At 41.8% G+C, this 20,938-nt stretch overlaps 1 long non-coding RNA gene across 1 annotated transcript; it reads left to right on the top strand.

Moving 5' to 3' along the window:
* Positions 1-19,307: 19,307 nt before the first annotated feature.
* Positions 19,308-19,930, top strand: LOC131640653 (uncharacterized). Its single transcript, XR_009295304.1, has 3 exons — positions 19,308-19,496; positions 19,694-19,779; positions 19,853-19,930. It is a non-coding gene; the product is annotated as an uncharacterized LOC131640653 (long non-coding RNA).
* Positions 19,931-20,938: the final 1,008 nt, after the last annotated feature.

Here is a 20,938-nt window from a genome sequence, read left to right as displayed (position 1 = left end):
ACATATTATTAGCCTATATTTGTAACTATGTGAATGTTAACCAATTGAAAAATAAATTCAATTTTACAAATGATAGTTTGATAGACGTGTAATGTGAACCCAAACAGGACCCGTGCGGTAGCACAATTTTCTTACTAGTAACAATAATTAAATCCACTGAAAGTTTGAAATAAATGTATGGACGAGAGGTAAAATTTTAAAATTATGAAAGTTTCATATTTTGAATTGAAATTCGAGGGAGGAGATGATATTTCAACTTTGAATTTTTTCCCTCCTTAAAAAATGTGTTAATAAAACAAGTACAACGTCCCGATTCAAACAAATTCACCGATTAATTGATTTAAATGGTGAATAAGTTGGATCTCACCGATTTTGTTCAAATCAATTTCATATTTGATCTTTTATCATTTTAGCTCATCCTACACTCTGGTTTAGGGTATTGTTAGGTCGGGCTTTTAATTTCTTTTAAGACCATCATCGCTAATCACTTCCACATATTTAATATTTCTCATTGCACTCTTACTCATTGGGGCACACCTCTTAAAATTCTAAAATATCCTAGAGTGAATTCGGAGATACATCTCCCGACGCACCAAATCTCATTCTTTGCCAAAATTTAATTCGCATATAGTTTATTTTGTTATTTGAACCCATTTACTACGCATTTTCATTGAAATTGACACCGTTGTTGGAGACTCTCTGTCGATTTGACCCAATATTAGAGTCATAGGAATTGTATCCTCGAGTTTTGGCCCTTGCGTTCCCTCGTTTTTGGCCTTTACGCGATCTAACGTAAAAAACTCGGGTTTTTGAAAAATCGACTCTCAATCGAAATTTTACCATGCCAATTTATAAGAAAAATTTCAGGGACCCTTAAAAACTTAAATTCCTTGTTTTTCTATTTTATTTGATTTATATCTCATTTTCATATTTTCAAAAAAAATCAGAAAAATTTATAGACACTTAATTTGATTTTATTTGATTTTTAATTGTATTTTCAGATTTTTAAAATTTAATTTTAATTGTTTTTCTCAATAGGGAAATTGTTGATATTTACATATTTGTTGCATTGCTGCTGCATGACTTCTAGGTGTGCGTATTTGGATACATCCAATTCTAAGTTTTAAAAAAAAAAACAGAGAATTTTTTGGATATGCATATTCGAAAATACATTTTTTCATAAAAAATAAGGTTTATTCGGAGATACATATCCGAAAATATTCTTTTATATTAAAAAATAAGGTCTATTCGGATAATTAGGATTGTGATCGACTCAGGTTTTTTGAAAAGGACAACTGATCAGATGATTCATATCTACATGGATCCCTAGGCCTAGGGTTTATTTCCCTAGGCATTTGGCATTCATGGACCTCAAAGGATTAGGGTTCCATTCGGTCATTCAATTTTTATTCATCATCAGAGTTTTGTTCATCTTCAGGTTCCTTAAGATACAAGGTATCATGTGAAATAAGGTCTTCTTAATTTACAATGATCAACTTCGTCATGTCCATTCTATTATAAGCTACCTAAGGTCTTTGGTCCATTTAAAATGGTCTTCTTCTATTGCAAATTATTGGTCTTCGTTGCTACTACTGCAAGTTATGAAGGTTATCGCTTTTGAGTGATTAAGAGTGCAAGCATAATTGTCAATTTGGTACGGTTTAGTCATTGAAGTTTGGATCCACTTTTTGCTTATGGTGCAGTTTATTTTGATGGAGTGTCGAAGTCAAATATTGGCACACCTTGATGTTAATCCAAAAGGGAAGTATTGGAAATAGTGAATATTGATTTGGAGTAAAAAATGGAGGGAAAAGTATTTGAAATTAACTTCATTATCCCAAGTCAATATCATTACAAGAATCAGGAATCAACACCATTACATCAAACTAACCGACCAATCAATCATTCACTACTAACTTACTAATAGAATTCACGATCCAAGTCACTAACAGTAGTAACAACTAACTGACCTTTTAACAGTTTCTAACTAACTTCAATTTCAACCTAGACTTTCACACTTTAATTGTCCTCATGCCACTTCCCAACTGTCTAGCAGCTTTTACATCAACAGATTCACTTAACAAACAATGATAAATAACTAGCTTCATTCAGTTCCCATACATCGGATACACTAATAGTGATTCTCTCTAACTGTTTTTTCAAGTAACTAATTCACTCAACATTACCAGTTAACAACTAACTGATACTACATAACAAAATTCAACTATAACTAACTGAGTTTGTCAGTTAACTCAGTGAGTCTAGCCTAACTGAATCCGAGCCTGCCAAAAACTAACTCCAATCCTACAACTTGATCCTAAACCTCAGTCCTAACCAAAAATCCTCCGAACCTAAACCTTATATAAACTCTCATCCCTTCACGCCATTTCACACACTCTTCACCATTTCTCAATCTTCTCACATCATTACCTTCAATCCTCTTCATCCCTTTCTCTCACACCTTCACACTCTCACCAATGGGAAGGAAACCGAAAACCAGTAAGTGGAAGGGGAAGGTAGTTGAACAAGAAGATCATGCTGAACAAGAGAAAGAAAAAGATACCCGGTTTCGACGACCGATGGATTTCTGCGAATCAAGCAAGAAAAAGAAGAAGAACAAGAAAAAGAAAAAAGAGAGTAGTGATGATGAGCTTGATTTGTTCGGTGGTAAAAGAGATGATTCAATGGATTTTTGCGGTAGAAAGACCACTTTTGGAGAAGTAGAAAAGAGGTAAAAAATAGTTACACTTATTTCCTATCTATTTATTTATTTTAATAAAAAAAATTTTACAATTTTTTTGTTATTCTTTATATTTTGCAGCGACGAGAGGATCGATGCTGAGGAAGATATTGCTCGTTTGAACAAATCGTTTAAGCGGTCTCGCCTGGCAAAAAGAAACAACAATTTTGGTATTAATTAGTTAATTTATTATTATTATTATTGTTATTATTATTAATATTAATTTTTAATACTAGCGTTCAAACGGGCACTCCCGTGCCCGTTTGTCCGATTTTTTAATTCGATCATGCGTCAAAATATAAAAGAATTTTTTTGTGTAAACTTTGTGATATGCAATTTTTGTTTCTTTTAACCTACGGATGTGTTAAAACAAATGCAAACGAAAGTAGTTTATATGCTAAATCGTTCAATGCTCAACTTCCCACTTATTTTTTTCAGTTTTTTTCATAGTAATTTTTAAGGGTTTTTTATTTATAATTAAAAGTAAAAATTATTTTAAAAATTAAAATAAACAAATGGGCAGTTATGCAAGGGGCATTAGTGGAATAAAAAAGGGCAGACCAAAAAGGTGTATATATTTTGTTATAGATTTTCAGTTTTTTCCATAGTAATTTTTTAGGGTTTTTTTATTTATAATTAAAAATAAAAATTGTTTTAAAAATTAAAATTAAAAAAAAAGCAGTTATGCAAGGGGCAATAATGGAATAAAAAAAGTCAGACCAAAAAGAAAGTGTGTAATGTTATTTTGAAAGCAAATGTGAAAGCAATTATGAAAGCAAAACAAGAATCTCTCACAATATTTGTTAATTTCAACAAACTATGATTTGAAAAGATTTAAAAAGAAAATCATATAAGAAAGAAAAAAGATGATACATGCTTTCTTTGTATCTGATCTCACTCACGTTCCTTTTGAATGTTATGACACTATTATATTGAACTTGGAAGTTGGAACACAATCTCTGCGTATTCCTTTTGAATGCCCACACATAACTGTTGCTTCTTTTTTTCTTTCTCTCACCAATTTTAATTTTGTTTCTTTTAACCTACAGATGTGTTAAAACAAATGCAAGCGAAAGTAGTTTATACGCTAAAGCGTTCAGTGCCCAACTTCCCACTTATATTTTTCAGTTTTTTTCATAGTAATTTTTAAGGGTTTTTTATTTATAATTAAAAGTAAAAATTGTTTTAAAAATTAAAATAAACAAATGGGCAATTATGCAAGCGGCATTAGTGGAATAAAAATGGCCAGAACAAAAAGGTGTATATATTTTGTTATATATTTTCAGTTTTTTTTCATAGTAATTTTTTAGGGTTTTTTATTTATAATTAAAAATAAAAATTGATTTAAAAATTAAAATTAAAAAAAAAGCAGTTATGCAAGGGACAATAGTGGAATAAAAAAAGTCAGACCAAAAAGTAAGTGTGTAATGTTATTTTGAAAGCAAATGTGAAAGCAATTATGAAAGCAAAACAAGAATCTCTCACAATATTTGTTAATTTCAACAAACTATGGTTTGAAAAGATTTAAAAAGAAAATCATATAAGAAAGAAAAAGGATGATACATGCTTTCTTTGTCTCCAATCTCACTCACGTTCCTTTTTAATGTTATAACACTATTATAATGAACTTGGAAGTTGGAACACAATCTCTGCGTATTCCTTTTGAATGCCCACACATAACTGTTGCTTATGTTTTTCTTTCTCTCACCAGTTTTATGTTTGTTTCTTTTAACCTACGGATGTGTTAAAACAAATGCAAGCGAAAGTAGTTTATATGCTAAACCGTTCACTGCTCAACTTCCCACTTATATTTTTCAGTTATTTTCATAGTAATTTTTAAGGGTTTTTTATTTATAATTAAAAGTAAAACAAAATTAAAATAAACAAATGGGCAGTTATGCAAGGGGTAATAGTGGAATAAAAAAGGCCAGACCAAAAAGGTGTATATATTTTGTTATAGATTTTCAGTTTTTTTCATAGTAATTTTTGAGGGTTTTTTTATTTATAATTAAAAATAAAAAATTGTTTTAAAAATTAAAATTAAAAAAAAAAAGCAGTTATGCAAGGGGCAATAGTTGACCAAAAACTAAGTTTGTAATGTTATTTTGAAAGCAAGTGTGAAAGCAATTATGAAAGCAAAACAAGAATCTCTCACAATACTTTTTAATTTAACAAACTATGGTTTGAAAAGATTTAAAAAGAAAATCATATAAGAAAGAAAAAGGATGATACATGCTTTCTATGCTAAACTTCCCACTTATATTTTTCAGTTTTTTTCATAGTAATTTTTAAGGGTTTTTTTATGTATAATTAAAAGTAAAAATTGTTTTAAAAATTAAAATAAACAAATGGGCAGTTATGCAAGGGGCAGTGGAATAAAAACGGTCAGACCAAAAAGGTGTATATATTTTGTTATAGATTTTCAGTTTTTTTCATAGTAATTTTTTAGGGTTTTTTATTTATAATTAAAAGTAAAAATTGTTTTAAAAATTAAAATTAAAAAAAAAAGCAGTTATGCAAGGGGCAATAGTGAAATAAAAAAAGGTCAGACCAAAAAGGTATATCCCATTTATATATTGTTATAGATTAATATATTTATTAATATAGGGACCGCCTAAAAGTTAAGAGATTTGAGGAATGAGAATATCTAAATAGGCAAAGGCGGGAGAGGAAACACAGATAAAATGTTCCACTGAAAGCAGAAATAGTTTACCGTAGAGATTTGTTTTTTGTTTGTTTTGTTTTATCTTTTGTTGAACAGTGGTAAAAATTTGTTCTATAATGTCATAGTGTAAAAAGTGCTAAAGAACAAGTAAAAAGTGCTAAAGAACAAGCTATTGCAAAGTTAATAATTTGAGTGCGTTATACATAGGTTCCTTACTTTGTCTGGTTTTTGCATAGGGAATTTCTGTGGAGGTTTGATTGGATGCAATGCATTTTGTACTTTTTCTATAATTTTGTTACTGATATGGCTGAAGCAATTTCTACACGTTTCTGTGATTGACATAGTTTCTTATGATAGTTTGTACTAAAGATAGTTTTTGTGTTTGATTGCCTTTTCGAAAAGATCTTTGAGGAAATAGTTGCATTAATTATTAGTTTACAAAATAATAGTGGTGCTCAGAAGTGTATTTATGTCATCCCAAATTTCTGCAGTTAAGTTTTACATCATGTATTTTTTTTCTAGCATGAAGGATATACTGGTGGTTTTTGGGCTCGCAGTAATAGTAAATATTGGCAGATATTGTTGGTTTTTCTGCTATAATAGCGCAGCAATGTGGGGCGGTATTTTGGGCAGTCCCGCGAAACGTCTTAAAGAGAGCGACCTAGTCCGCGACTCGACCCGGTAATTTCTTCGGTGGAAAACTTTTAGAACCATGATCCAACACTTAACAACTAACTGATACTACATAACAGAATTCAACTCACTAAAACTAACTGAGTTTGTCAGTTAACTCAGTGAGTCTAGCCTAACTGAATCCGAGCCTGCCAAAAACTAACTCCAATCCTACAACTTGATCCCAAACCTCAATCCTAACCAAAAGTCCTTCGAACCTAAACCTTATATAAACTCTCATCCCTTCACGCCATTTCACACACTCTTCACCAGTTCTCAATCTTCTCACATCACCACCTTTAATCCTCTTCATCCCTTTCTCTCACACCTTCACACTCTCACGGATGGGAAGGAAACCGAAAACCAGTAAGGGGAAGGGGAAGGAAGTTGAACAAGAAGATCATGCTGAACAAGAGAAAGAAAAAGATACCCCATTTCGACGACCGATGAATTTCTGCGAATCAAGCAGGAAAAAGAAAAAAGAAAGTAGTGATGATGAGCTTGATTTGTTCGGTGGTAAAAGAGATGATTCAATGGATTTTTGCGGTAGAAAGACCACTTTTGGAGAAGTAGAAAAGAGGTAAAAAATAGTTACACTTATTTCCTATCTATTTATTTATTTTAATAAAAAAAAATTACAATTTTTTTGTTATTCTTTATATTTTGCAGCGACGAGAGGATCGATGTTGAGTAAGATATTGCTCGTTTGAACAAATCGTTTAAGCGGTCTCGCCCTGGCAAAAAGAAACAACAATTTTGGTATTAATTAGTTAATCTATTATTATTATTATTGTTATTATTATTAATATTAATTATTAATACTAGCGTTCAAACGGGTTGTCCGATTTTTTTAATTCGCTCATGCGTCAAAATATTAAAGAATATTTTTGCGTAAACTTTGTGATATGCATTTTCATGGTCATTTTTTCGCCCTTTTAGTACACATAACCAAAAAAATTATAAATCTCTTTTTTATTTTTATTTCTTTTAACCTACGGATGTGTTAAAACAAATGCAAGTTGTTCTGGACTGGGCCGAGCAGGCCCAACTCTTCCCACCAGCCGAGCAGGCCCAAAGCGTTTGGGCCCATTTACTTGGTAGCCGTTACGGATTGACCAGGCGCGAAGACCACGCGTCACACTTCAGCGAAGGATCCGCTCAACCTCCTCCGGATCCTACGCCACGCTCATCCAGAACGTGGGTCACCTGCTGACTCAGCCCTAGCACAAGGACGTTCTGGCAGTTTCCTAGCACGTGGGCCTCCAATTGGATTTGACCCAATTAGGAAACCTTGGCCCAGCGCTGGGGGCTATAAATACCCTCTTTCACTAGAGGGTCAGGTATCATGTTCTTCACTCTCTAAACCTTCATTCTCTGATAGCTACTGACTTTAGCATCGGAGGACCTTGCAGGTACCCCCCCATCTTGCTCTTCAAGCCAGATTCTGACGCCTTGACGATTCTTCTGATCAGGTACGATCAGTGGCGCCGTCTGTGGGAATTTTGCTCCCCCTTCTTTAACAAACAAAGATCAAAGCTAATCCATTCACAATCTTCATGGCGGATAACAACATCCCAAACCCTGACCCCTTCCTCCTGCAACAGCTCATCGAAGAGTCCGCCCGCGAGGGGACGAATCGTCGCCGGCAGGAGGGACAGTAGCATGCTCCTCCCGGGCAGAGAAGACCGAGGCATGAGACCTCACAACCCAGGGGGCAGCAGATCCATAGCATTCAGCATCTGCAGAGCCTTCAACAGGTTCAGAATGTTGAACAAGTTCCTCCCGAGGGGCACGTTCAGAACGGGGAAGACGAGCAGGTTCGACCCCATAATGGACAAGAACAGCCCCAGAATGAGAACGAGACTGACGCCAGAATGAGAACGAGACTGACGCCCTTTTGCTCAAGGAACTGCGGAAGACAAATAGCCTCCTCCAACTTCAAGACGACCGCATCCACGAGCTGGAAAGGAAGCGACGATACCGCTCCCCTCCGCGGAGACGCTATCGGTCGCGTTCCTATTCCTCCTCACGATCACCACCGAGGAGACACCGTCGACGTTCCCCGTCCTCCTCACGCTCTCCGCCTAGAAGATACCACCGCCGGAGGTCATATTCCCGCTCTCCACCACGAAAGAGCAGGAAAAATCAGAGACCTGAGGCCACTGAAACCGGAAGCCTCTCCCCTGAACGGGATCACCGAGGCCCTTCTAAAGCTGTGCTGAAACCCCGCGAACGTTCCCCTCCCAGGAACAACCGCACAAGTCCAGACAAATTCCAAGAAAAGCCCTGGCGAGGCAGACACTCAACCTCCCCGGGTCCAAGTGACGAGGAGGACTTCCGCAGCCCTTTGTCCGAAAGCATCCGAAGAGCCCGTATCCCACGGGGGATGGAGAAACCACCAGTTTTGGACCAATACGACGGGACAACTGACCCTGACGACCATATTTGGAGCATCTAAGCCGTCATGGATTACCACGTCGTCCGGGGATCCATCAAATGCCGCATCTTTCCGACCACCCTCAGGAAAGGAGCGATGACTTGGTACAGGAACCTTCGCCCTAACTCCATCCACTCCTGGACCGAGCTCAAAGAACTTTTTTTGAGCCACTTCACAGCCTCCTGTCGGCAACCAAAGTTGGAAGCAAATCTCGAGGCCGTGATTCAAGGAGCCAACGAGCCTCTTCGAGATTACCTCGACAGGTTCAACAAAGAAGCCGTCCAAGTACAGACGGCCGATTACATGAAAAGATACCTCCTAGAACGAGGACTTCTCCCCGGAAGTGACTTCAAGAAGGCCATAAAAATCGAGAAGGTGCACTCTATGAACGCCCTCCTCCGCAAAGCTCAGGCCTTCATCGCTTTCGAAGAAGGCGAAGCAGCTGCGATCAAAGCTTCGAGGGGCAATGATGTTGCTCGCAGCTCGAACCTCGGTGACTCGGGTTTGCGTCAAGGACATGAAAAGAGGAAAGATGATAGGTCCCACGACACCAAAGAGCGCCGAGGACCAGCTGGTCGCTTCAACGACTACACTCCCCTAAATGCTTCTCGGGAAAAAATTTTGGCCGAATGCAAAAGCACTGAATTCAAAAATTCCAGCATCAGGCCCCCGAAATCAAACCCCGCGAGGCCGGGAACTGACAAGTCTAAGTACTGCAAGTACCACAAGAGTCACGGGCATCTGACCGAAGAATGTATTCATCTGAAGGATGCCATCGAGACACTGATCAAGGAAGGTCGCCTTTCGAAGTACACCAACAAAGGGGAAGCTTCCCGGCGGGACGACCAACGAAACTCTGATGAGGGCAACTCACCGGATAACAGGCCCCTGCAGGTAGCCCTGTCCGTCACCCGTCCTGAAGACTTCATACCTGCAGTCGGAATAACCACCGCATTAGCGAATGGGAAAGATTCCCGACCGCCATGGTCGTCTCTAATGGCGGGGATCCCAGTTCTCTCACCATCAGTTCAGTGAAGAGAAAGTTCGATGAACTACTCAGCGCCAACGCCGACCTCGACCCTACTCTGCGCAAATTTAAAGGAAAATCGGAGCCGATCACTTTCTATCTGGAGGAATTGCCCGGCGGAGCTCCAAACGCCACAATTCCCCTACTCGTCCGGGAAAGGATGGAAAATTTTGACGTCCGACGAGTCCTGGTCAACGAAGGAAGTTCGATCGATATCATGTACTCTCATCTCTTCCGGACACTCCAGCTGGACGATTCGCACCTCACTCCTTATGTGGGTTCTGACCTCGAAGGCTTCAACGGAGCCACCACCAAACCTTGGGGTTACGTCGAGCTGATCGTCACCTTCGGGGAAGGAGAAGCTTCCAAACAAGTCAAGACCAGATTCTTGGTGATTGACTGCAAAACCCTCTACAACTGCATCATCGGACGCCCCACTCTGGCCGAGCTCACCGCCGTACCCTCCACTGTGCATCTGAAGATGAAATTCTACACGAGAACAGGGCGAGTGGCCACCATCAACGCCGACATTGAAGTCGCTAGAAGAATACTTGACACCTCCGTGAAGGGGCTACAACTGATCGCTCCCCCATCCAGCTCCAACAAGAAGCCAAGGGCCAAAGACAAGCATCCTCGCGAAGATCTACATCAGACGACCAACGTCAGCTCAGTCGACCTTGACGCACGCTTCACAAAAGAAGAGCTGAAGAAAGGCGAAGAGGCGCAACCAAAGGTAGCTCTTCCCGTTCGACCTGTCCCGGACGGAGACTTCGAGCTTGTCCCTCTGGGAGACAACCCCGACAAAGCGGTGAAGATCGGTAAGGGCATCCCAAACCTACCAAGAAAACAGCTCGTGGCTTGCCTCCGAGCCAACTCCGACCTGTTCGCTTGGAACGCAGCGGAAATGCTAGGACTCGACCCTGAGGTCGCCTGCCACCATCTCTCCATTGATACAGCCGTGAAGGCAGTAGTTCAACGTAGGCGTCGGCAGTCTCCCGAGAAAGCGGAGGCTGCCGAGAAAGCTGTAAAAGACCTCTTAGAGGCAAATTTTATTTCCGAGGCCAAATATTCAACTTGGCTCTCAAACGTTGTACTAGTTAAAAAATCTAATGGAAAATGGAGAATGTGCGTTGATTACGCTGATGTTAACCGGACATGTCCCAAAGATGCTTATCCGTTACCTAACATTGATAGGCTGGTCGACAACTCGGCCGGTTACAAATTATTGTCTTTTATGGATGCTTATTCAGGTTACAACCAGATCCCCATGGCGAAGAGCGACAAACAGTGCACGGCGTTCATGACCGAGTCGGGCAACTATTACTACAACGTAATGCCCTTCGGACTCAAAAACGCCGGAGCCACTTACCAACGGATGATGAACAAGGTCTTCCGAGGAGAGATCGGCGATACTCTCGAGGTATACATGGACGACATGATCGTCAAATCTCGAGAAGACTCCGATCACACCGCCCACCTCGAGCGAGTATTCGAGCAGGCAAGATCCTGCAAGATTCGCTTCAACCCGGAAAATTGCACCTTCGGGGTTCGAGCAGGCAAATTCCTCAGTTTCTACTTGACCGAACGAGGAATAGAAGCCAACCCGGATAAATGCCGAGCATTCTCGGAACTCCCAACTCCTAACAACAAAAAATCCATCCAAGTCTTAAACGGGATGCTCACGACACTATCCCGTTTCGTCGTCAAATCCGCCTAACACGCTCTTCCGTTCTTTAAGTTATTACGGAAAGAAGCGACATTCGAATGGTCCGAGGAATGCGAGCAAGCACTAACCCACCTCAAGCAAGTGCTCTCCAAACCACCCGTCCTCTCTCGACCCAATTGCGACGAGCCCTTATACCTTTATCTGGACGTCTCAAACGAGGTAGTCAGCGCGGCTCTGATCCGGGAGATCGAAGACGGGCAGAGGCCCGTATACTTCACCAGCAAAGCCCTACAAGGACCAGAGGTGCGATACCAACAGATCGAGAAAGTCGCCTTGGCCCTAGTGGCAGCTGCCAGAAGACTGAGATACTACTTCCTCGCCCATACCATCTTCGTTCGAACAGATCAACCTATCAAGCAGCTACTCAGTCGACCAGACATGGCCGGGAGAATGCTAAGGTGGTCCCTCGAGCTCTCCGAGTTCGACATACAATACGAAAGCAGGAGAGCACTGAAGGCTCAGGCGCTAGCAGATTTCGTAGCCGAAATGACATCAATCGTCAACCCCCCAGCCATCGCTGAGAATAAGTGGACCATCTACGTAGATGGCGCCTCAAGCAGCTCGGGAAGCGGGGCCGGCATCATCTTGGAAAACGAAGAGGGACTCATCATCGAGGTTTCCTTGGTTCTCTCTTTCAACACGTCGAACAACCAGGCCGAGTACGAAGCTCTCCTAGCGGGCCAACGACTCGTGGAGGATGTAGGCACTCGGGAGGTTAAGATTTACACCGACTCCCAACTCGTTACATCCCAGATCAGCGGCGACTACCAAGCCAAGAACGACGTGGTTTCCGAGTACCTCACACTCGTCAAGGACAAGATGAAAAAATTCGCTAAGGCAGAAGTAGAGCATATACCCCGAGAGCACAACTCACGAGCCGACATACTATCCAAACTCGCAAGCACAAGAAAGAAAGGCGGGAACAAGTCGGTGATCCAGGAAATCCTATCAAGGCCGAGCGTGGACAAGGGCGCGCAACCCCTACCTATGCTCGCCATTAGCGACAACAACTGTTGGATGACCCCGATGTACAACTTTCTCACAAAAGACGAACTCCCAACCGACGCAAAAGAGGCTTCAGCAATCAAAAGACGAGCCTGCTCGTATACCATCGTCGAGAACAAACTATACCGACGAGGTTTCTCCATTCCTCTCCTCAAATGTGTCGATGCTTCGCAAGCTCTCGAGATCCTTCAAGAGCTCCACGAGGGAATCAGCGGACAACATCTAGGCGGCCGGTCACTCGCGAGAAAGGCCCTCAGGGCCGGTTACTACTGGCCGACCATGCAGCAGGACGCCAAGGAGCACGTCCAGAAATGCGACAAATGCCAACGTCACGCCGACATGCACTTAGCTCCTCCGAACGAGCTTAAATCTTTATCCTCACCTTGGCCCTTCTCCACCTGGGGAATGGACCTCCTCGAACCCTTCCCGGTCGGTTCATACCAAAACAAATACCTGGTAGTCGCCGTCGACTACTTCACTAAGTGGATAGAAGCCAAAGCGCTCGCTAAAATCACGTCCCAAAACATGCTCTGTTTTTACAAGCAGAACATACTCGCTCGGTTCGGGGTGCCACAAGCGATTATAATCGACAACGGCACCCAATTCACGGACAGAAAGTTTCAAGAGTTTGTGGCCAAACTCGGAACGAAACAACACTTCACTTCGGTCGAACACCCCCAAACGAACGGGCAAGCTGAAGCCGCCAACCGAGTCATCCTCTGAGGATTGAAGAGGAGGTTGGGCGAGGCGAAGAAAGCTTGGGTCGAAGAACTACACAGTGTGCTCTGGGCGTACCGGACGACCCCTCATTCAAGCACAGGCGAAACCCCGTTCAGGTTAACCTACGGCACCGAAGTCGTGATCCCCGTGGAGATCCGAGAACCTTCTCGTCGGACCGAGTCACCTCTCGAAGAAGAACTCAACGACGAAGCTATGAGGAAGAACTCGACATGGTCGAGGAAATCCGAGCAGGATCTTCCCTCCGAGAGGCAAAGCTGAAACAACAGATAGCTTTACGCCACAACACCAAAGTCATCAAGCGCGATTTCGAAGTTGGTGCCCTAGATCTCCGCAGAAACATGAAAGACTCCCGCGAGGGCACACTAGCCCCGAACTGGGAAGGCCCATACTGAGTTTACGATAAAACTGAAAACGGCGCCTATTATCTCGAGAACCTTCTCGGCGAAAAACTTGCTCGGCCTTGGAACGCTGAAAAACTCATACGCTATTACAGTTAGATACAACCTAACGCTTCTCAGCCGCTCGTATCGAACACGAGGGGAAACCGGACACAGACTCTCGCCATGGTGCAGACGCGAATGCTCCACGACAGCAACAGTCAAAAACCCCTATCAAAAGGCGAGACCGACTACGCGGCGGGCTTTACGACAAGACCCGCCGCGGAAGTACCTGCATGGCAGAACCCCAGCTTGCGATGGGACCGTTCAAGCCGCGAGCACTTGGCCCCGACCGCGGTCTCGCGCTCGCTAATGGCGCACACCTGCTCTATGCACCCGGACCGTACACCACACGCCCGGGCTATAAACCTCGGTCGAGCACAAACATAAAATATTCAACAATAAACATTGGATCAGCGTAGATAAACATTGGAGTTAAGCATAAAATGCATAATAGTATTAAAAACCGACCAAACTGGCCGGAGATATCCAAATATTACAAAAATTACGGGCGCGCAGACCCCAAAAAGTTATCCGGGCATCGCCCAACTAACATTACCTTGGCACGCAGGCCACAAAAGCATTGGCACGCAGGCCACAAAAAGAAAAAGAAACTGATCAGATGTCGCCATCCTCCTCCTCGGCACCGTCGTCCTCACCCTGGGCCTCCTGTTCATCTTCCCGTCCACGACCTTATTGTAAGGACCGATTCCCTTTGTCACCAAGCGCGGATTGAGAACTTTCAGCTGATCCACCGCGGCCTTAAATCCAACCCCCAAGGTAGCAACGCAGTCGACCTCCAGCTCCCTCGCCTTGCCCAGAAGCTGAGAGCGGGTCGCCAAAGCCTTCTCATCCTCATCCTCCTCGGCAGCCGGTAGATGAGACTTCTCCAGTTCGGCAACCCGATCTCGGAGTCTCTTCTCCTCGGTTTCCATGGCCCGGATTTTGTCCTGCGCCTTGCAGAGATCTTCAACAATGCCGTTTTGGATCTCATACTTATCTTTATAATTCTCAAATTCGTGCTCCAGCGTGTCATACTTGGTCTACAAAGCATCATAATCCTTTTGAGGACAGACCCTCTGAGCATTGAGAGCCAACGCCAAGGCGGCCACCCTCATCATCCCCTCGAGATCCTCAGACAAATCCTTGTCTCGAGACACCCTGTCCCGTCTGACTATGTGCCTCACCTCCTCTCGCTCGAGCAGAACATTCTTCTTCGAAAAGAGTCCCCTATGCAGAGTACAAGAGGGCAGCACTATGTCATCGCCAGAGGGATTGTCGTTGATAAGAGGACGAACCTCTGGGGTCCCTTCGCTCCTTTGTTTTTTGCCAGCCGGGGAACCACCAGAAGTCGTCCCGACCGACGAAGGGGAGCCACCATCAGGAGCGCCCGCGGCAGCTGCCTTAACCTCCTCAACCTGCGTCCGCTTCACGGTCAGCTTGGCAGCTGCTTTATTCTTTGCCCTCATCTTCACAACCTTGTCATGCAAGTCGGCCATTTGTCCTGCAAAATAAAGAGTTAGAACCGAAGGGATATTGTTCGAACAAAAAATAGTTATCTCACCTAGCAAGACCATCGCATCCCCGTAACCCCCGCACTCGAGGACGACTTTTGTGTTGATATACCGAGGCTCCAGCATAGGACCTCCATCTTCTTCGAATAAGGGGTCCCCGTTGGGATAAGTGCACACGGCCGGTCTGAACCCGTCCACGAAAGAAGCGAGCCGCTGATACCCCCCTGTGTTGCGCTCATTGAGATCCTCATCCTGGAAGATATAATAGTCGGTCCCACGCTCGAAGTGATCAGGATGCCACTCCAATGGGAACCGAGGAGACGGACCCACCTTCTTCACCCCGTCCTGAATATACTCGCGCTCCTCGAACAAGTGGTTCTCGACCTCAGGAGTGAGTGGCTTGACCATAAAATACCGACTCTTGAAATGTTTGATGGAGTCCTGATAGATGGCAAACAGCTTCTTCGGCTGCTTAAAAGACACCCAGCTCCACTTGCCATCCGGGTCGCGCAACCTCTGCAGATGAAACACTCTGAAGAAAAGGGGCAGGGTCGCTTCGACCTCCAAGAATCCACATACAATTTCAAAGGCCCTTAAAAACGCAAAGGCGTTAGGATGAAGCTGGGACGGGCACAGACGCAACCAACCGAAGATGCTCCGCTGCAAATGAGTGAAGGAGAGCCGAAGACCAACCTCCTTAAAGACGAACTCATACATAGCAAAACGAGGACCAGGGAATTGCGAGCAGATCCTCTGGTGAGACTTAGGCACGAAGGCGCCCCAGGAAGGCTCCTCGTCCGAGTCAAGATCCTCGATGACATTAAAGGCTTCCTTAGGACGCGTCGAGAAACGCGATGCGATCGTCCTCGGAGTGACGGCCACCCACTCCTCGAGTTCCCTCGGGGAAGTCTCGACGATGGGAATTCCCTCGTCCTGCGAGCAACCAACAGCTTCGTCCCCGTCTGATATGTCGAAGACGACGTCGTCTTTGTTTTCGTCAGCCATTTACCTGAAAAGCAGAGGAAACAGTGAATTCGACTGGTCAAATTCACCCTTCCACCGCAAGTCAAGTGAAAGGGCGAGGAAAAGAGACGAGGAAAGAATCCTGCCTACCACCAAATACCGGCGAACTAAATTAGAAAGAGATGCTCGCAAGATAAAGTAACCGCAATCAACGATGCTCGGCAAACGCATCTAGCTCTCCAGTAAACACGCACCCTAATCGAGGCATCCAACCTCTTTCGCCCATCGCATTCAACCTCTCCTCGAATAATCCTAAGGCTAGACGTCTCATTCAACTATTCTTGCCCGGCTCACCCAAGTCTCACTCGGCAAACGCATGAGAAAAAATATCGATCTCCTAGATCTACTCGGCACACTCATCAACCTTGTCCGCTACACTCATCATTCCTGCCCGCCGCGCTCAAAGCTAGAACATAAAACTTAAATAGAAGCAAGGAGAAGATGAGGAACTTACTTGAAGGAGCGGAGGAAAGATGTACGAGACGAAGAAGGGAGCTGTGAGCGAGTCTTGGAAGTTTGCAAAATACTAAGTGACAAATGAATGGTCTTCTCACTCCTTATATAGGGAAAGAAGGCCAAAGGGTGTCATGATGGCCTAGGCAGCCTAGGAGGCGCCATCATTGCCTACACCCCCAGGGCGGCTCCATCCACAGAAAAGTGCCACGTGTCATGAAGCAACTTAGAAAACCCAAGCGGCGCAGTCCGCATTTATGTCTAAAAACGGCGCTGCAATAATGGCAGTCTCAACAGCCGCCACCTGTCAGTCACACTCTGACAAGGGGCAACCGAAACGTGTCGAGTGGAAACCAAAGGGACAGCCGCCTCCCCGGCCAGCTTCCGAGAACACGAGCCGATCACCCTCTGGCCTTACGCCCAGCAGCAGCTCCTCTCCCCACCGGCCTAAGCGTACGAGGAGAGCCCAGTTGACGACAAACGTTCGTACTCTTGCTCGGCCAACCTCTTGGTTAAAGTCATCACTCTCACAAGACTAATGACTTGGGGGGCTCCTGTTCTGGACTGGGCCGAGCAGGCCCAGCTCTTCCCACCAGCCGAGCAGGCACAAAGCGTTTGGGCCCATTTACTTGGTAGCCGTTACGGATTGACCAGGCGCGAAGACCACGCGTCACACTTCAGCGAAGGATCCGGTCAACCTCCTCCGGATCCTACGCCACGCTCATCCAGAACGTGGGTCACCTGCTGACTCAGCCCTAGCACAAGGACGTTCTGGCAGTTTCCTAGCACGTGGGCCTCCAATTGGATTTGGCCCAATTAGGAAACCTTGGCCCAACGCTGAGGGCTATAAATACCCTCTTTCACTAGAGGGTCAGGTATCATATTCTTCACTCTCTAAACCTTCATTCTCTGATAGCTACTGACTTTAGCATCAGAGGACCTTGCAGGTACCCCATCTTGCTCTTCAAGCCAGATTCTGACGCCTTGACGATTCTTTTGATCATGTACGATCACAAGCGAAAGTAGTTTATATGCTAAACCGTTCAATTCTCAACTTCCCACTTATATTTTTCAGTTTTTTTCATAGTAATTTTTAAGGGTTTTTTATTTATAATTAAAAGTAAAAATTGTTTTAAAAATTAAAATAAACAAATGGGCAGTTATGCAAGGGGCAATAGTGGAATAAAAAAGGCCAGACTAAAAAGGTGTATATATTTTGTTATAGATTTTCAGTTTTTTTTCATAGTAATTTTTGAGGGTTTTTTATTTATAATTAAAAATAAAAATTGTTTTAAAAATTAAAATTAAAAAAAGCAGTTATGCAAGGGGCAATAGTAGAATAAAAAAAAGTCAAACCAAAAAGTAAGTGTGTAATGTTATTTTGAAAGCAAATGTGAAAGCAATTATGAAAGCAAAACAAGAATCTCTCACAATACTTGTTAATTTCAACAAACTATGGTTTGAAAAGATTTAAAAAGAAAATCATATAAGAAAGAAAAAGGATGATACATGCTTTCTTTGTCTCCAATCTCACTCGCATTCCTTTTGAATGTTATGACACTATTATAATGGACTTGGAAGTTGGAACACAATCTCTGCGTATTCCTTTTGAATGCTCATACATAAGCTTCTTTTTTCTTTCTCTCACCAGTTTTATTTTTGTTTCTTTTAACCTACGGATGTGTTAAAACAAATGCAAGCGAAAGTAGTTTATATGCTAAACCGTTCAATGCTCAACTTCCCACTTATATTTTTCAGTTTATTTTATAGTAATTTTTAAGGGTTTTTTTTATGTATAATTAAAAGTAAAAATTGTTTTAAAAATTAAAATAAACAAATGGGCAGTTATGTAAGGGGGCAATAGTGGAATAAAAAAGGCCAGACCAAAAAGGTGTATATATTTTGTTATAGATTTTCAGTTTTTTTCATAGTAATTTTTGAGGGTTTTTTTTATTTATAATTAAAAATAAAAAATTGTTTTAAAAATTAAAATTAAAAAAAAACAGTTATGCAAGGGGCAATAGTGAAATAAAAAAAGGTCAGACCAAAAAGGTATATCCCTTTATATATTATTATAGATTAATATATTTATTAATATAGGGACCACCTAAAGCTGGCAAAGAACAAGTTAATATATTTATGTTTTGTTGAAGAGTGGTGGAAATTTGTTCTATAATGTCATAGTGTAAAAAGTGATAAAGAACAAACTATTTCAGCGTTATTAATTTGAATGCGTTATACATAGGTTCCTTATTTTGTCTGGTTTTTTCATAAGGAATTTCTGTGGAGGTTTAATTGGATGCAATGCATTTTGTACTTTTTCTATAATTTTGTTACTGATATGGTGAAGCAGTTTCTACACGTTTCTGTGATTGAGATAGTTTCTTATGATAGTTTGTACTATAGACAGTTTTTGTGTCTGATTGCCTTTTTGAAAAGATCTTTGAGGAAATAGTTGCATTAATTATTAGTTTGCAAAATAATTGTGGTGCAGTGTATTTATGTTATCCCAAATTTCTGCAGTTAAGTTTTACATCATGTATTTTTTTCTAGCATGAAGGATATACTGGTTGTTTTTGGGCTCGCAGTAATAGTAAATATTGGCAGATATTGTTGGTTTTTCTGCTATAATAGCGCAGCAATGTGGGGCGGTATTTTCCTTTGTCAATTTACACTTTGCAACATTCCAACTACATATGGATGAATTTGAAATCTTAGGACTTTGAGTCTCTAGGAGTTTACTGCAAATTTAAAATCTTGATACACATCCCCAGTAATGGTTTATCATCTCGCAATATATCCGTGCTAATGGTTAATTATCTCAATATACATCCTCTGGTAATGGTTGTTCATCTTATTCTTCAAAATATGTTGGGAGTATTTCATTCTCTTCCTTTTTTGCTTAAATTATTAGTTTGCCTACATTTGATGCTACCATATATATCAGCTGTTGAAAAGATGTTATGGTTTTCTTAATTTGGGCCGAAATACATCAGTTTTTCTGCAACTATTACTGGTGGTGATGCATCTCATGATAGGAGCTGTGTGATTTAAAGGTGAGTATGGCTAATTAAGCTTAGAGCCTGTCTGCCGTGTCATTTAGGATTATTGTCTTGGTCATTTATTTTGGTTGTATTTTATTGGGTCTGAAGTGAGACTGAGAGATATCATGTTGTGTTATTTTCAGTTGAGCTAATTACCAGGATGTTTTTTTTCTAACTATTCTTCCTGTTTCGAGTTTCTTATGATTTAGGTTTGACTGGTTACTGATACTGAGTCAAATAAGCCCAAGGGTTATTTATGCATTCATTGAATACCTGCACACAAGAGACACTAAAGGTTGATAATGGTTTTAGTAAGATTTATCTGGTTATTACTTTATTTATGTTAAATTTTTTCGATAATCATGCAGCTGCTTTATAAGCAAGCTGATGGTAGGAAAATTGAGAGTAGAAGGGTTGTGGCTGTTGAATGTGGGAGGACTGTTACAAATTGGCAATCCTGCCTTCTAGGTGGTGGGCTAGGTACTACTAGAGTAGGGGCGAAGAAGTTGCTACATTCGTGGAGGTAAATAATCTTTTATAGAATTTCATTCTCGTTTGCATCGACACTTCAAATTGAAGGTGTATTTGGTGTCCGACACGACAGTGTTTACATTCAATTTATTTATTTCCTCAAATTATTACTACTTTATGACGTGTCGATGTTGTGTTTGTGTTTCATAGATTTCATTCATTTCTGATTTTAAACTTGAAGTAGAATTACAACTAAATTTGAAAACTGAAAACATCAACTATTATGACCTTATTCTATGATGTGTATATTTAGTGTTGCAATTGACCAAGAATTTGCAACAATTAAATCCTCACCTGGGTGGTGGACCAGACAATTGTATGGTTTTTCGCTGTTTGGAATTCATTCACCATTTCTAAAGTTTACCGTCCCTTTGAAAAACATTATGTTTATCTGTTGGAAATATTTGACACATATCTGGCTATCTCCTCTCTGCACCTCCACTCTGAATTCCAAAGCATTAAAACTGACTGAAATTGAAACATTTTTGTATCAAGATTTGTTCATGATAAAACATTTTTAGTTCATGATGGATTAGGTTTGCTCAACCTATGAGCTGAACTGTGGATTAAATTGTCTTATACTTAATATGTCTTGTTGAATGTTGTGTAATTAATTTGTTGGACGCTTCCTCTCTAACGTTGAAGGAAAATTCTGAATTTCTGATTAGTCTTGATTTATATTCAGGGAGTCAGGACTTCTCGTTCTGAAGAGCCCCAGGTGCGAGAGGATCAACATGTTGATCGGGAATAATTTTTGTCTCTGATTCAATTTTAACTCGTTTATTGGTATTTGTACTCAACAGGATTGCCGACCATTATGTCGTTTCTAGACAATAAAGGGGGGAAGGGTTATGGACTTATGGTCTAGAGAGGGATCATGAACGGGATGTAGAACATGATAGTTATCGCAAAAATGATAAGGA

Source organism: Vicia villosa, unplaced genomic scaffold (assembly GCF_029867415.1).
Source record: "Vicia villosa cultivar HV-30 ecotype Madison, WI unplaced genomic scaffold, Vvil1.0 ctg.003254F_1_1, whole genome shotgun sequence".
In the NCBI taxonomy this organism is placed as follows: Eukaryota; Viridiplantae; Streptophyta; class Magnoliopsida; order Fabales; family Fabaceae; genus Vicia; species Vicia villosa.
Note: the sequence above shows the minus strand (reverse complement) of the source record. Positions and strands in the feature narration are given on the sequence as shown.